This window comes from Haliotis asinina, chromosome 1, assembly GCF_037392515.1.
Source record: "Haliotis asinina isolate JCU_RB_2024 chromosome 1, JCU_Hal_asi_v2, whole genome shotgun sequence".
Taxonomy (NCBI): Eukaryota; Metazoa; Mollusca; class Gastropoda; order Lepetellida; family Haliotidae; genus Haliotis; species Haliotis asinina.
The window spans coordinates 38,542,802-38,560,338 of record NC_090280.1 but is presented as its reverse complement, the minus strand read 5'-3'; positions in this window follow the sequence as shown (position 1 = coordinate 38,560,338).

The following is a 17,537-nucleotide window of genomic DNA, read 5'->3' as shown; positions in this document are numbered from 1 at the left end:
TCGTCAAAATTGACGGACAATTGGTTGGAAGAGTTGCGAATATTATCAAGAGATTGCATACCTTCTGTGTGTATGTTGTCAGGTCTGCACAGTAACACACAACATAAAAAGATTGACGGCGCTCTTGTATTTTTATCACTGCCACTGTCAGCCCCATCCATTCGCGTCCTCCCACACAAACATATTGTCACTGCCATGCCTCCCGTAGTTTCTTAATATGTAGGGGTCCCAGAATCTGAACACAATGGGCATGAAATCGTCTTCGTTCGAGGTTGTAGGCTGTGTTTTCAGACCCAATTTTCGGTGGAGTCTTCAACAGAAACATCGAACCTCGAAGTGGGAATTCCAAGCCGACATGACAAAGCGTCACTGGCATCCTGCGCAAAGCGTCGCCGAATTATTTACAGTAACTCGTCCTCCGATGAAGCACATTAAGCTCAACTATTTGAGACATACAGTTCCTTGTTATTCACATTAACGTTTGCTGTTGAGTTTGCCGCTCCTAATTAAATGCTCCATATAATCTTCTTCTTTGTGAACACTTCGGGACATGACGACTAGCCCGACACTGATGGCTGACTAACGTTCCGGCAAGATTTAGGTCACGTAGTCAAGTTCAAAATATTTACACTTCCCAAGTGTTTTGTTGAATTACATTATTGCTTTTGGAAACAAATCCTCAACTGAAAAGAATTAAATTTTGATTACCACTTGATTCAGACTTAATTTGTTTATTTTCTTGTGATTAGGCGCCGTATAGGAAATACATTGCCTCTACGCAGCGTACGTTTTCCTAGAGTGAAGCGGTTGACATTCCAATAACCAATATGTTTATGAATCCGCGTTATGTGGTTCTATATAGGAAGGCAAAATATTGCTTTATTTTTACGATATTTTCATGTTTGGAACTTGGATAATAAATAGGATACAAAACTCGTTCCCCTTTCATATCAAGTTCATGTAACGAGTGAAATAATTTCGCTTTGTCACAAGCTTTAATATCCTATAAATAAGTAATCTGCAAGATTTGAGAACTGAATGCTTTTGTTTAAAGGCCTCAGAATAAACGTCTCTATTATACAGACAAGATTTGTGTTATCATTTTCGAAATATCCGATCTGTCCAGAAAGATGTTTTTGTAACAACTATCCCTCTTGGCGTCGATATTGAATGTGAGCTTGCACCCAATTGCTGATCACAAGTGGACAGCTGTTTGACCTTTGAATCCTCACTTCACCTAGTAGATTCAGACGGATTCCTAAAAAACAAGTAACTATATTTCATTTCATTTGACTTCCTAAACGTCGCTTTTTTGTGGTGTAGGTCCGACTACTTCACTGATGAAATATTCAATGAAAGGTTGGCAAGTTCGTTGAGGCTGGAAAATATCGCCACCATCAACGGTGCACACCCATTTCCTCCCTTGGTTGTGCTCTCAGATTTCCAACTCCATGTTTAATAATTACACACGTGAAATATGTTTTATTCACCAATATCACGTTGACATCCATGTTTTCCACTTCTACATGCCCTTCAGGTGTTTATTCCGATTATGTTGCGAGAAACCTGAAAGATCTGTTTTCCCGTGTGAGTGAACATCTGATCTTAAATTACCTGCAGGAAGTTGATCTATATCACAAATTATAGTTTTGTAAAGAGAATAACGAATTGCATGTTTTTGTATTTGCTGTTATGACATTTTCTGGTTGTAAATTGTAGCAAAATGGAAACATATGTTTTTGAAGCAAAACTTTTTGGAACTTGATCTCGTCACTATATGGCTAAAATGATAACGATGAGATGCAAATCCCATATCAATTCAACCCAAAAGTAAGCTCCCTGTAGGACGAAGGACTTAATACCACCTACGAAGGACTTAATATATCCTACGTAGGACGTATTATCATCTACGTAGGAGTTAGTATCTCCTACGTAGGAGGTGATAATAAGTCCTACGTAGGAGATACTAAGTCCTACGTAGGTGATAGTGACACCCAAAAAAATTTTCACCGTGACCCTAATACGCCGCCGTACCGCCGTAAGGGAGGCTGTCAGGGGAAAAAATGGGAGATGATCCAGGAGGTTCGAGAGATTCAGTGCATGGCTGGCAAGGGAAAGGATGAGGCTGTTTTGACATTACACAAGACTAATGGTGGCGTTCAGAGTTGAGGACATGCAGTCGTTCTTCAACTATTTTAGGATGGAGTCTGCTATGTCGGTGAATCGGTGCAGAGACTGGGAACAAGAATACAGACATATGATCATAAATGAGAACGGTGCTCCCTTCAGGCTTGAAGCAAGCCATCATTTTTGGGTTCCTGGGTTGAGGTGATAGTTACCGCAGCATCATGTACAGCTTCCACTTTTCAAGGAACACAATCATCCTGATAATCCGCAAAGCATGTAAGGTCTATTAACGAGGAATAAAAGGACGATGTTTTCATCTGCTATAATACTCCAGGAGAATGGACATCAGTTGAAGAGCCATTAGGAAACCTGCCATGAGCGGCTCATTATACCACGACTACAAGGGACTTCTCTCTGGTCCTCACGGCCCTTGTGGATGGAAATATATATGCTAGTTTTCTTTTTCTTTATTTCTTTAATTCAAAGACGTTATTAGTTCGGGTTTCAAGATACATATTTTGATGACATTTTAAAGACAATGATAACAACTTTCAATTCAAGTCAATTAGTATGTTGAAGTTGTAATTAGTATCTTGAAATTATAGGACAAATATAGACCTAAAAGGCCTCCGTTAATTATCATATATTCCTTTATCAACATATTATCTTGAAATTTCGGTTTACATATTTTAGAGTGTCTTCAGCAGAATAGAAACATTCAATGGCCCACGAAGGCCTCCAAAGGAATGATGTAGTATGTTTAGTATCTCTAGATCAAATTATTGTACAGTGGGAAGATAAGTGGTCAAAGCATTTGCTCTTCCCTCTGTCAAACCTGGGTTCTATTCCCATCGTGTTTGGTGTTACAACAGAACATCATGTTCCATACACACACATGGGCATATTCAGTACTGAAGGAGGACAGTGTGGTCATTCAACACTCTTTGTCACATGCATTTTCTTATGTGTCGTTTCCTGAACATGCTGCATTAAAATTCAGTCACAAGTAAGAATTATGTCAGTCAACTCCCCAGGTCTACTGAGTTCGAGGTAACAAACTTCATACTCCATTTGAAACAGGACGATTTGGATTGGAGAGGCAGTGAATGAGTGAGAAGTTCCATCGCCTTTGGTCTGATTAAGTCCCACTCGGGATGAAAACCGTCACTCTCAAGCCAAGGGTAATCCAAAATTATAACCTACGAGACATTTGGCCACTTTCTAAATGAGTCTGTGTATTCAAGGGGAAAACATAACTGCATGTTTGTTTGGTTCTTTTTGTTATGATCGTTTTAATATCCATTTAACACCACCCGAATACTTCATTATTACTCTCTATTCGTTCACGGTTAACTGCCTGTTTAGTGAATTTCGTTTGTAGTTTTTAGATATCAATAGTTAAATGTGGAACTTTACTTCTTTATTCCGAGAAAGAGCTGACTATTACTGATGTAATCGGTGATTCATTCAATATTTAGTCTATGACATCATAAAATGTCTCACAAATCAAACTTGATAGGCGAGAAAAGTGAAGTGAATTACTAGTAACCTAACTGTCACTTTCAGCATGTGTTGTGCAAAACAAACTTTTGTCAAAGGTCAGTTAACTCTGAAAATTGATGCTTCATGGGCAATCAATTTTCTGTGAACAGGGAGAAGTGGTGCAGCGTGACTTAATCACCAGTGATGATAATGACAACGATGATCCCCCCGCGAGGCCCTCCACCCGTCCCTCCCCAAAATTTGTGCATACACGCTGCACGTACAGCAGAGTACCAGCAAGCCGTCCCCCCTGATGTTGGTATCGACTTTATTGATTATAAAGACCTACAGTTTCAATTGGGAGATGATACTGTCACTGAAAGTTTAACAAGTGACGCAAAGCTCGGGGCAATTGTCACAACTGTACATTTAGGTACTTAACAGAGTTCGTGATAACTGTCTGTTCTGGAAATGCTTCCTCATCGCTTGTGTTTTACCTTGCTGTGGGTCTCAATGTACATGGTAAATGCGATCGAGGACATGTCAACATTTAGGAAATATGCATCAGAGCGCCAATGTGACAATGAAGTTGAATTTGCGGAATTCAAGCCATACGGTATCTTGCAGTTCTACAGACAGTGTTTGCAATTTGGTGTTTGTACGCAAGTACAATATCGCCCCAAGGAGCTGATCTGCAGAACATCAAAGCCTGCGCCATCTGGTATACCCCAGATCTCAAAGGGTGATCAAGGTTGGACTTGTTGGAAGATAACACGTCTGGTGAGGGTATTAACTGCATTTTAGCTGAGTGAGTGAGAGGGTGTAGTTTTACAACATACTCAGCAATGTTCCAATTATATAGCGGTGGTCTGTGCAGAATCGACCTCTGCAAATGGGAACCTATGAAATGTGTCAACCAAGCCAGCGATTCTGACCACCAGGTCCCATTAATCGCCTCTTACGACAAGTATAGTCTGTTTTTATGGCAAACATGGTTGCTGAAGGCCTGTTCTACACCGGATCATCACGGCTATTTTGATGAGACGAAATGAGACATTTATGAGAGAAAAGTAATTATCTAATCACGAGTTTCTGTTGAATGCAATCCAGAGCAACAATGCGCAAATCGTAACATTTGTAAATCGTGCATTTAATTGTACAGCCTGATTGCAGTGCATCGCATTGTCAGCAGAGGAAGGGTGAAAGTACACAACGCCGGAGGCGACAATAATAATATTCCTCCTTTAAGAGTTTAGACTCACTTAAAACACTCATCATGTTATGTACATGTGGTTACATGAAAGACTGATTTATCCACCAACTTCCGAGAACCGACTGCAAACCTTATGCAGATGAGCTGCACTTGGATCATGCATCCAAGTGCTGGAAGGCATATGCAAAAATCGTGCACGTGAACAGCTGCACTTTAAGAATTCGCTGTTTTTACGTATTTTGAACTCATGGCAAAATCGGTTCAACCTCTTACGAATTTGTTTTACTATACGTCAGTTCGTGTGTCATTACCTTTAGACAGTATGAAATATTTAGACGCACATCCAAAAGAAACTTTAAAACTTTCAAACATGAAAACTGTGAAAGTGTGAAAAACGACCGAAACCAAACTTATGGCGAAAAATATAGTAAAAACGCAACAATGCTGTATGCAGAGTATGGTTAGCGTGCACGGCACGATTTTTCATAAAATCTTAAACGTCAAAACCTCATAAGTATGCTGCAGTCACAAAAGCACCTTCACTAAAGTATAAAAGTGATCCCGAGAGCATGTGTAAAAATACTACCACAGGCAGCAGAAGAACTGCCGTTGATGCTTCTGTCTTCCATGTGTCCACGTATCACTTTCACTACAACAATGAGACCACCCTGTTCCATATACAGGTCATTAATCCACTCCTTCGTATATCCAACCCTTCACATGTACAACAAACCTCTTCTTTCCTTTCGCAGGTTCCCTGTCTCCAGTGTCCGCAAGAAACATGGTGTTTTAAGGCCAGGAGTGGTCAAACAAAGTGCTTCCCTTATGGTATGTGTTTATGATGAATTCCTATGCTCAAAACTTAAAGATAAATAAAGAGTTGGCGTCATCGGCGGGATAAATTGATGATTTTTTAACATTAAACTTTAAGAATCAAACTAAACCCAGACTATGTTGACTATGTCCTAAGAGTATTTTAAGACTCAGTATCAAGGCGAACGTACAGCACCCAGCATTGCTACAAGAGACAAGAACATGGGTTGTAAAGGAAAAATTAAGGAATTTATTCACTGTAAGTTTTGTCACTTTGGTTTAAATTTCGAAATGATGTCACATGCTTGAATACTTCCATGATCCATCATCTTCTGGCTTAGAAGCGTGAAGATAACTTCCAAAATGTCCAAATCTGACGTATTAGTGACAAAACAGATGCCAAATTCAGTTCCCTGCATCATATGTTCTAGTGTTCATCACATGTTCATGAGAAACTACTTTTGCAATTAGTGCTTATTTGAAACAGGTGTAACCTGGCATTGTTATAAATGGAACCCTGCCATTACTCATTTTCACATTTAATTACCTTAGATCAAACTTTCTGGAAACCATGCGAACGAGAGTTCAACCAATCAGAGGTGCGTGCCTAAGTGACATAATGTGAGGTATGCCTACATGGAACAGTGCAGAATTCATGTACATTTCCGCATGCTGGTTCCAAAGGTGTCGTGAATCCCCATGATCGCTAGTCCGGTGATCTACCTTTAGTTGTTGGTGATCTTCAGGCTGTTCTTTTTTTGTATTGTCGTATACGTCAGACTTCAGAGTTCCATGCGAGCTTTAGTTCTCTTTCTGTGATAATTGAATCATTTAACTGCTCCTCGTTGGCAGTATTTTACAATTTAACTGTGTCTGTTATGAATTTAAAAGTTTCAAGTCACGATATTGCTGAAATTTTGAAAATGTAACTTTTAACTCACCAGCTCAGGTAGTTTTCTTGGAGTACATTATCTCGTTTACAGGCTTTTCTAAACCTACAATCGTGACAATTCTCGTAAAAAAACTTAAAGCTGTAGGTTTTCACAATCTAATGTCATTTAAAATGAAATATATGTATAATATAAAAACCTGTCGTCAAAGGACAATATAGCAACTAGAATATCACAATTAGAATTAAAGCTACATGACATATTTAACTGTGAGTAGGAAGTAGTTTTGGTGTTTTAACTTGATAAAAACAAATCATAATGTTATTAATTCTCAAACCGACTTCGGGCCGTGACGTTACTATTTAAAAAGTGACGGCGTCCTATCGCGAACATCCGCCAGATTGAGAATAAATGCTGCTTAATATGTTTTCATCGAGTTACAAAATCTAAACTACTTTCTGCTGGTAATAAAATATGTATTGATTGATGAACGATATCATTTTGCATGAAATTGCTTATAACATAACTATTTCTATCATGGAAACGAGGTGGGTGTCAGTATAATACTACATTACAGCATTATTGTCACCTCAACCTCGCTTCCGAGGAAGAAATATATTACATCTTGTGTCATGCAAAATCCTTTTGACCATCGATCATATGCTACAAAGTGCGTGAGTAAGTGCATGAGTAACTTATCAGAAAATGAAACCCTGTTGATGAAGAACAGTAAAAGAACGAGTATATCACATACATCCAATTAAATGAGTGAGTGACTGAGTTTAGTTTGCACTCAGAAATATTCCAGCTATACGGCGGAAAATAATCGATTCCGGACCAGACAATCCAGTGATTAAAAACATGAGCATCGATCAGCGCAACTGGGAACCGATGACACGTGTCAACTAACTTAGTGAGCCTGAGTACCCGATCCCGTTAGTCGTCTCTTACTACTAGCCTAGTCGCCTTTTATGGCAAGCATGGGTTGCTGAAGACCTCACTACCTCAGGACCTTCACGGGTCTCATGTAATACTAATACTTAAATCTAAGACAGTTTAACTATAGAGGACAATGCAGCCTAAAAATGGTTATCGATTGCCAACAGCTGAAGGGAGATCACCATACTAGGGACTCAACCAGTAAGTATTTTTGGTTACTTTAACTCTATGACAACAAAGCGAAAAGCATTTTCTCTCATGGAAGTGAAACAGGGTTCGAATCATCCGATTTATGATACACAAAAATACAGGCTACCACAACGCCCGCTTCGCTCTCTCCTGCTAATGATTCTTCAGAACCGTGTAAACCCGGGATGGAATAGGGTCACAGCAGAGCTTTGCTGGTCGTAAGGGGCGACCGTGGGGGTACGTCCCTGTCTCGAGAAAGGGAGTCACGTGGTTGTGGATGACGGAACCGACGGTGTTAAATAATCCAACACACCACATCGACCTTAACTTTGCCTCGAATTTCTACCAATCGACTGGTCATGCCGTGTCTGGCACATGGGAGCTTAATACAAAATTTGGTATTGCTCAACACTCATGGCATATTCATAGTTTTTACTGAGTTTTTTATTCTCAATCACCTAGGCAGACCCATGCACAGGAGGCAACCTACATACTGTCGTTGTGCGCATGACGCTGAACAAAGTGTAACATAGTGCAAAAGCTATATTGACTGTTTGGAGATTCTGACAGCAAGAAACTCATTATGTTGCGAGAAATCTGAAACAGCTGGGCACCCTTGGCGAGCCACCCTCTCGTGGTGGGTGCTGGGTAACACTAAGATCTCGTCGACAGCCCCGTTGTGGACCCGGGGGGGATATTTGGTCCACCAACCCGTTTGCCTTGGGTTGCGGCCCTGTGTTGGTGGAGGGGTGTCTGGTGGTTGCGGGCAATAGGGGCCTGCAATCGTGTTCCTGTTGCCTAACAATTAACCACTTCGGCCCTGACTTCACCTAGACGGGTGGTTGACTGGTCACGCCAAGCCCTGAGCATTATATTATGTAATGTTAAAAATTTGAATATTGTCTTAGAGAATTTTTGGACCTTCTTCATTTCAACTATACACTTTATTGTTTTTGCCTAGAGTCGTATGCCCAGAAGGCGGTGGTTCATGGGCCAATCTGGTGGAATAATTACACTTTTAATTTTAATACTGGAGATTATCATCCGGGTATCATTGGTGCTGCAAACTGGAGATCGGTTTGTTTTTAGCATTGTCCTTGTGATATTCCGTGGTGGGTGCTGACCTCGGATGATGAAACAATTACAAGCTCACTATGGCTTACCAAACTCCCTCGAAAGAGACCAAGCGACAACTTGACAACGACAATGAAGAGAATGAATCCACTCTAACAGAAATTTGGCCACGTTTCCTTGTTCTTGATACTGTTGACAAGACTCCACTCAAGTTGAATCCTTTCATTATTTCTAAGGGAATATATGGCATTGACGTTAAGAACATCAAACGCTTGCGTTCAGGCTCCCTACTGATTGAATGTAATTGAAAACAGCAGGCCTACAACCTATTGACATTGCAAACTTTGGCTGGCATTCCTGTTTCAGTCACTGCCCTTAGAACCTTGAACACTTCTAGAGGCATCATAAGAGACAGAGACCGTTTGTTAGCTGACATGTCGGAGCTGGACATTGCGGCTGAAATGAAAGATCTGACATATGTCAGACGATTTACTACCCGGAAAGACAACGAATTGATGAACACTAACACTTCTCTTCTCATTCTCATCTCCAACTCTCCCCAGTCTGTTCAAGTGGGATACTGTAATATCGCAGTTGCAGTCTATATCCCAAATCCGTTGAGGTGTTTTCGATGCCAAAAATATGGTCATGGAGTTAACACCTGTACACAGCCAGTGACACGCGCTCATTGTAGCGAGACATCTCATGTAATGGAAGACTGCACTAGCACTTTAAAAAAATGCACAAATTGTTCAGGCACTCATTCATCGTTTTCCAAAGAATGTAAAATATGGCAAAAGCAAATGGAAATAAACACGGTGAAATTCACTCAAAACGTTAGCTTTGCTGATGCTTAAAAGATTGTGGAATCAACAATACCTAATGCAACTTATGCATCAGTGGACTGAAACCATGCCTAAAGTTTCAACTTCATTGATTATGTGTCAAACAGACCTGACTTGGGTTAAAACTGATAACCCGAAACTTTCCATCTACTTAGACTTCAGAAACAAATGTGAACGCCCGTGTGCTTTCTACAGTTCAGTCTGAAGAACAACGATTGTCACAATCTACAGAACAGACTCCTTCTGAAACAAATTCAAAGTCTAAAAGTACTGTCAAACCGAGAACAGATAATGAGAAAAAACTGGTAGACCACCCAAGGGTTCTGATAATCGCTTAAAATTATTCAATAAGTATGGCTCACGCGAGGACTTGGATGTGTCAGAAAACATCCACCACAGGGAACAGAGCTTGTCGCTGCCCAAGAAAGCGAGGAGCAGATCCCCAATCAATCCACCAAAAAGATAATGTTTTCTAAACATATAGTACAATGGAACTGAAGAGGACCGAAGACTAATTATAATGAGTTATATCTATTAGTCCAAGATCTGGCACCATCATCGTTCTGTCTGCAGGAAACTCATCTGAAACAGACAGATACTTTTAATTTACGTCAGTACGATGCATATCATTATTTCTCACATTCGGGTGATAGGGCCACTGGTGGATACTCAATCCTTGTTAAGCAGAATGTTATCCACAGCCATGTACCACTTACAACTAATCTCCAAGCAGTGGCAGTGAGACTCACATTTCATGTTGTCCTTACATTATGCTCACTCTATATTCCGCCTTCTTCAACACTTCACATGACTGATCTACAAGCTCTCTATGATCAACTTCCGAAACCTTGCATTATAATGGGTGATCATAATGGTCACAATCCACTCTGGATGGTACATAACACTAAAGGTAAAATACTGGAAGATTTCATCTCAAATAATGACCTGTGCATGTGTAACGATGATTCAAGCACTTATCTACATCCTGCAACCGGCACCTACGCTCCTCTAGATTTGTCTCTTGCAGACACTAATCTACTTCATGAATTTGATTGGTCCGTTCACAACAACCTCTGTGGAAGTGATCATTTTCCAACGATATTATCTGAATCTTCTCAGATTGATTCTTCATCTTATACAAGATGGCATTTTTCCAAGGCGGATTGGTCCCTATTTCAAACTCAGTGCACATCTCAACTAAGCCCCGAATGTTTCAGTGATATTGCTGATCCTATTCAGGTATTTTCTGACGTTTTAAATGTAATTGCTGATGAGTGCATACCAAGATCCTCTACAACTCCACATGTACGAAAGCCATGGTTTACGACAGACTGTAAACTGCTAGAAAAGCAAGGGAAAAGGCAGAGACATATTTCCGCCATCACCCAACTGTCCATAACTTAAACAGATTTAAAATACTGAATGCAGAGGCGCGTTGTACCTTTAAACAAAGCAAGCGACAATCTTTGAGGAACTATATCTCCGAAATTAATTCACGCACGCCAGTGTCCAAAGTATGGAACATGGTTCAAACAATGAAAGGCAAAGGTTCAAAATCTGCCGTTCACCATCTCAAAGATGGTGATAATCTAATTACTGACAAATGTCAAATTGCAAATAAAATTAGCGAAACTCTTACCAAAAAGTCTTCAGCAGCAAATTACGTCCCTGAGTTTCAGAGATATCAGAAACAACAGAAGACAAAACTTAAATTTGAATCAGATAACGGTGAAGACTATAATGAAGTGTTTTCATTACATGAGTTGTATACTGCCCTTAAGCAAGCTCATGACACAGAAGCGGGTGATGACAATATTCATTATCAGCTGCTGAAACACGTGCTTGAACCTTGTCTGGTTACACTTTTGGATATATTTGACCAAATATGGACATCTGGTAACTTTCCTACTTCATGGCGTAATGCCATTATGGCCCATATACCAAAACCTGGTAAGGATCCTACTGATCCTTCCAATTACAGACCGATCTCTTTAACCAGCTGTGTCTGTAAAACCATGGAGCGAATGGTAAATGACAGATTAATTTGGTATCTAGAAACCAATAACCTCATTACAAATATTCAATGTGGTTTCCGAAAGAATAGAAGTACTGTTGATCTTCTGGTACGTTTAGAATCCTTCGTTAAAAATGCTATAGTAAGTAAACAACATGCTGTGTCGAGTTTCTTTGATCTCGAGAAAGTTTATGACATGACATGGAAGCATGGTATTTTGAAGGATTTATATGACTTTGGGTTGAGAGGCCGTTTGCCTCTTGTTATACCACAGTTTTCAAAAGCCAGACAATTTCAAGTCCGAGCGGTTGAACCCTGTCTGATCATTATAATCAGGATCAGGGTGTTCCACAAGGCAGTATTTTGTCTGTCACTTTATTTAGCATTAAGATCAACAGTTTGTCCAATGTTTTAAACGATTCCATTGATAGATCACTTTTTGTGGATGATTTTAATATTTCTTGTCGTGGTATAAATATGCATACTACTGAACGGAAATTACAGTGTTTATTTCAAATAAATAAATGGTGTCTTGAAAACGGCTTGAAATTTTCTAAATCCAAAACTAATTGTATACACTTTTGTAGAAAATATAAGCCGCATAGGGACCCTGAACTCTCTTTAAATGGCACTCCCATCAAAGTTGTAAAAGAGGCCAAGTTCTTGGGTTTAATTTTCGATTCTCTTTTAACTTTCTTACCGCACATTAAATCCCTTAAAGCTAAATGCCTGAGGGCACTAGATTTGTTGAAAGTTCGAAACTTGACTATGGCTCAAACGTATATGGTGGAGCCTGCAAAAGCAACCTTAAACTTATTGATTTTCTCCTCCATCAAGGCTTAAGACTTCGTCTTGGGTCTTTCAGAACTTCACCGACTGAAAGTCTCTACGTTGAGGCCGATGAACCATCTCTTACACAACGTCGTTTAAAATTGTCTTTACAATACATTACTAAATTATATTCTAATGAATCTAATCCCGCATATAACTGTGTTTTCAATCCGCTTTATCAGGATTTGTTTCACAAAAAGTCTTCTCTTGTCCTGCCTCTAGGGCACAGAATTAAACCATCTGCTTGCATTCAGCTGAAAAGTATATCGCCTTCCCGTCTCCATTTTCTCCTTCTTGGCAACTGGTTAGGCCACAAGTTGACCTAACATTAACAACATTTAATAAATCAGAAACAAATGACTTACAATATAAACAAAATATATGTCAATTAAAAAACAAATATAACATTTACAAATCCCTATTCACAGACGGGTCCAAGGACGGTGGCGGAGTAACTTGTGTCACGGTCATTGGGTCCAGAACAATATCTTCTAGACTGCCGGATAGCAGCTCTATTTTCACATCGGAAGCTAACGCCATATTAACTGCTCTTAAATATATTCAAAGACACCCTAAACGTAAACAATACATTATCTATTCAGACTCTCTTTCTTGCCTTCATGCGATTAAACATTTATCATGTAAACATCCACTTTTAATAGAAATTATTGAACTGTATAATGATCTTGCTACCGGCCAGTACGACACCGTCTTTTGTTGGTTACCCAACCACGTAGGCATTTCTGGTAACGTGATGGCCGATCTTGCTGCTAAGGCAGCACTCAACAAATATGTGACACCACTTCTTATTCCATCCTCTGATTTCAAAGCTAGCATTAGAACTTACATCCGTGATCTGATGCAGAAGTGGGACACCCAGGTGGGTGTAAATAAATTACATGAAATAAAACTGTATATTGGTTACACCTACTTGGGTTGTCAGTCTAGATTTGAAGAAGTTACTTTACGACGATGTCGTATTGGCCACACAGGATATACACATAAATACTTGCTTAAAGGTGAGGATCGTCCTTTTTGTATCCCTTGTGATGAAAGAATCACAGTCAAGCATGTTTTACTTGACTGTGTTGAATATTCCATCACAAGGGATAACTATTTTAATTCACAAACTATGAAGGATCTTTTTAATTACACAAGTTCTCATTTAATCATTGCATTTTTAAAAGAATTAGATTTATTAACTGAAGTGTAAATAGATAAATATTTTATTATTGGAAGTTTAAATTCGTAACTGTGCTTGTTAGTGGCTGCATCATCAAAGGGGGTTGCAGTAACGCAAAACCATTGTCCTCCTGAGTGGGTACGTAAGTCCACAAACATTCAAAGTAAATTCAAACTCTCCGCTATTTTAATCGTAGTATACGTGTTCTTTTAAATTTATGGCTAGATGTGCCTAAATGGCTAACGACTGAGGGGGTGGTGTAAATCCATCTAGGGTCCATGCAGGTAGCAAAAGTAAGTAAGTCCCCATGGTCCCTAGTATGGTCATCTACCTTCATTTGTTAGCAATCTATAGCCCATTTTTTTATTGTATTGTCCTCTATAGATCAACTGTTTTAGGTGCGTATAATTACTAGTTTTATGTTCTTTTCTGTGATGTTCTAGATGTTTTACTGTTCTGTGTCGACAGGTTTTTATAATGCAAATATATTCCATTTCAGTGTTATGTTCCCGTCACGATATGGCTGAAATATTGCCGATGTGACGTTAAATATTAACTCACTCACTCACTCACTGAAACATCTGTTTTCCGGTGTGAGCAGGCATTTGAATGCAAATTACCTGCAGGAAGTTGCCCTGTATCATCAATTGTAGTTTTGTAAACAGAATAACGAATTGCTTTCCTGTGTATTTGATCCTATGACATTTTCTGTTATTTTCAAAAAATAGAAATGAAATGATAATATGTTTTTGGAACAAGACCTTTTTGGACAATGGACTTACAACGGTAATAAATGGAAACTTCATCTCGTCACTACATGGCTGGAATGATGCTAAGCTCAGCTGAACTCAACCTTCTGCAGAAACTGAAGATGTACTGAGGCAAGTCGTGGATGTAATTAAACGTTTTCATGGTTTTGTTTTACATTCGTTTTACTATTAATGCTTCCAGACTTAGAAGGTAAAACAAAGAACAAAGGCAGAATGTTGACACAACTAGACAAAGTTACAGAGTTATTCAACACAACACCACAAGGTAATATTTTGAGCGAGTGCGTGAGTGACGTTGGTTTTATGCTGCTTTTAGCAATATCCTAGCAATATAACAACGGGGATACCACGCATTCACGCATGGTACTAATGTAGGACATCGAACCCAGTGTAGGACATCTTTAACGTGACCAGCAAACGCTTTAACCACTAGGTAACCCCATCGTCCCGAATTACTGCAGAATCCCAATGTCTGAAAAGTCAATACGAATCTGGAAGATATGACAGACGAAACTGACTAATATTGACTTCTTACAAAATAACCATATTGCAAACAACAACTTGTATTTCTACCGTGCATCCATTACTGTGAATGAAACTGGGCTTATTTTTTAGGCGACGGAATCCTGTTTAAAATGTAAACGAAGTATGACTTAATGATACTGTCCCCACGGGGTTGGAAGAGATATGTGGTCTCTAAGTGCAAAGATGTGTCTCCGACCTGAGAAACAGGAATTATCACTTGGAATATTTCAAACCCCGGCAGATCTCTCTCTGTGCCTCTCTTTCGCTCTCTCTCTCGCACCACCTCGCATCTTCCATCTCTATGCAACCTCTGCTTTCCATCCATCCATCGGGGTTTATGCCAATGCTGATGTGTACCAAACATATTATCACTTGCAATGTCATACATTACAGCACTGAACCTCAAGTGGACGACGACCAAGCTTTTCGGTTTGATAAAATCGATGACTTGGAGCCCCGTACGTTTGAATGATTTCTACTGTCTGACGTATGATTGGTGGGGAAACTCAATAAAACGTTTAACACTCACGGGCAATGAGCTGGTGAGACAGTCTGAAAATATCCGCGTTGCTGGTAATGACTTTATTCCAACCGTGGTTGACACAGGACGTTGTCTAAAAAATGACAGTGTGGCTTGCCTACTTATGTTTGGAGGTGTACTCGTGCATTCTCATCGTGTGTTGCATGTGCGATCTTACAGGGTCATTAGTCCATGCCAACTGGTTGCAGAAAGGCATGAAGCTGTAACACAACGGTATGTATAACTGAGTTGCTGAATATGTTATATGTAACCGCGTTGACAAAACAACTGTCAACAACACATGATGGTAGGTTTGAAACAGAATTGTTCGTTGTAATATCCACTAATTGCTAATAAGTCACTGCCACCTAAAACTGTAATGTAATCAGGAGGCTCAAGTGCAGGTACTCCACAATCTGAAAATCCATGAAGTACATTAGAGGGTCCACAAATTCTTGTTTCTTCATAAACTGTAAGTTTAAACTAAAGAATCAATCCATTTTGTTTATACGTTTCGTCGGAAGTAATGGACGTGAGGAAAACTGTTATTGAGATTGGTGAGACAGTTGTTCCTAAACTTTCTGATTGAGTTTCATTCAGATACACCTATATTTCTAAAGGATCTATCTTCAGTTGTTGATGATCTATAGCCAGGTTATACCTTGTATTGCCCTCCTGAATCACAGTGTATTAGTTTCAAGTGCTAGTTTTATGTTCCTGTCTGTGATAGTCTAGGATTTCTACTGTCCTTCGATGGCAGGTGTTTACGTTCTCAATGTAATAATTTTAGTATTGATACAAATATAATTGTTCTCGTCACGATATGTCTGCAATATTGCCGATGTGACACTAAATATTAATTCACTCATTCAGTCATTGACAATCTACAGCCAGGTTTTATATTTTACTGTTCAGATAGTGCCATTAGTTTTAACTTTCAATGATAGTTTTAATTCTAATTGTGATATTACGGTGGTTTTACTGCCTTACGTCGTTTTTTATAATATAAAAGAATATTCTCGTCACGATATGGCTGCAACACTGCCAATGTGACGCTAAATATTTCCTCGCTGACTATCTTTATTTCCAAAGTGCATTTGTTCTATTCACAAACCTGCATCTTGCTCAAGTGTCACCTTTTTTATGCATCAATGTACAACAGCCATATATATCGTTTCTGCAGAGGTAGGCCTGTTCCTCCGTGGGATAAATGCGTATTTGCCTGCAATTGGAAGACTGGAATGGCTGTTTACCTCCCTCAAGGCGAAAGATCTGCGATGAAAAAGTACTCTATTCAGGCTGGTGAAGGTGCATTCTCTTTGAATGAGATGGGGTATGTCGATGGACTGGATGACATTCTGCACTTTAAATGGAATAATGATGGCACATTTGCTTTTGCCATGTCTGCTACAACCTTATATATAATCAATGATATGGAGCAACTGCTTATCGAAATACAACATAAGTGGGATGGAGCGTTTAGTCCTGTGTGCACTAACACATCCATCTTGGTTCCTAACTACATTAAGGGTATTGTTTTTCTACATGTTTTGAAATTCTGATACATTTACGACAGCAGGTGTAATATAATGTAAGTCACAATTTCACTACGATTCAAGGTTGTGACACTCATTTGGTAACTAGGGTTCATGACTACCCTTGTAAGGCAGTAGTATATACGATAGCAGTACGAGACCACTTATGAAAAAAAACTTTCATCGGGCCTTTATCTCTTTCTGCTAGTGTTTATACCACTTTTTGCTCGCTCTGCCAACTTCCTGGTCACTATGGCCGGATTTTCTGGTCACTGGATTGTCTGGTCCGGATTCGATTATTTACTGACAGCAGCCATATAGCTGGGATATTGGTGAGCGTGGTGTAAAACTGAACTCACTCACTCACTCAAAGATAGCCAAACACATAGATATCAATCACAAATGTTGGTATACCTTCTAGGGATTGAAGATGTTTCTTGCCGAGATTGTCACATAGTCTTCTCGGGCAATGTCTGGTAGAAGATTGCTTCCACGCTATTTTCCAGTAAGAGGTTGTATGCCTCTGTGTTCTCGGCTCACAAGGCCATAGTTTCCTATGTTGCTTCCATTGCCATTTTACTGAAAAT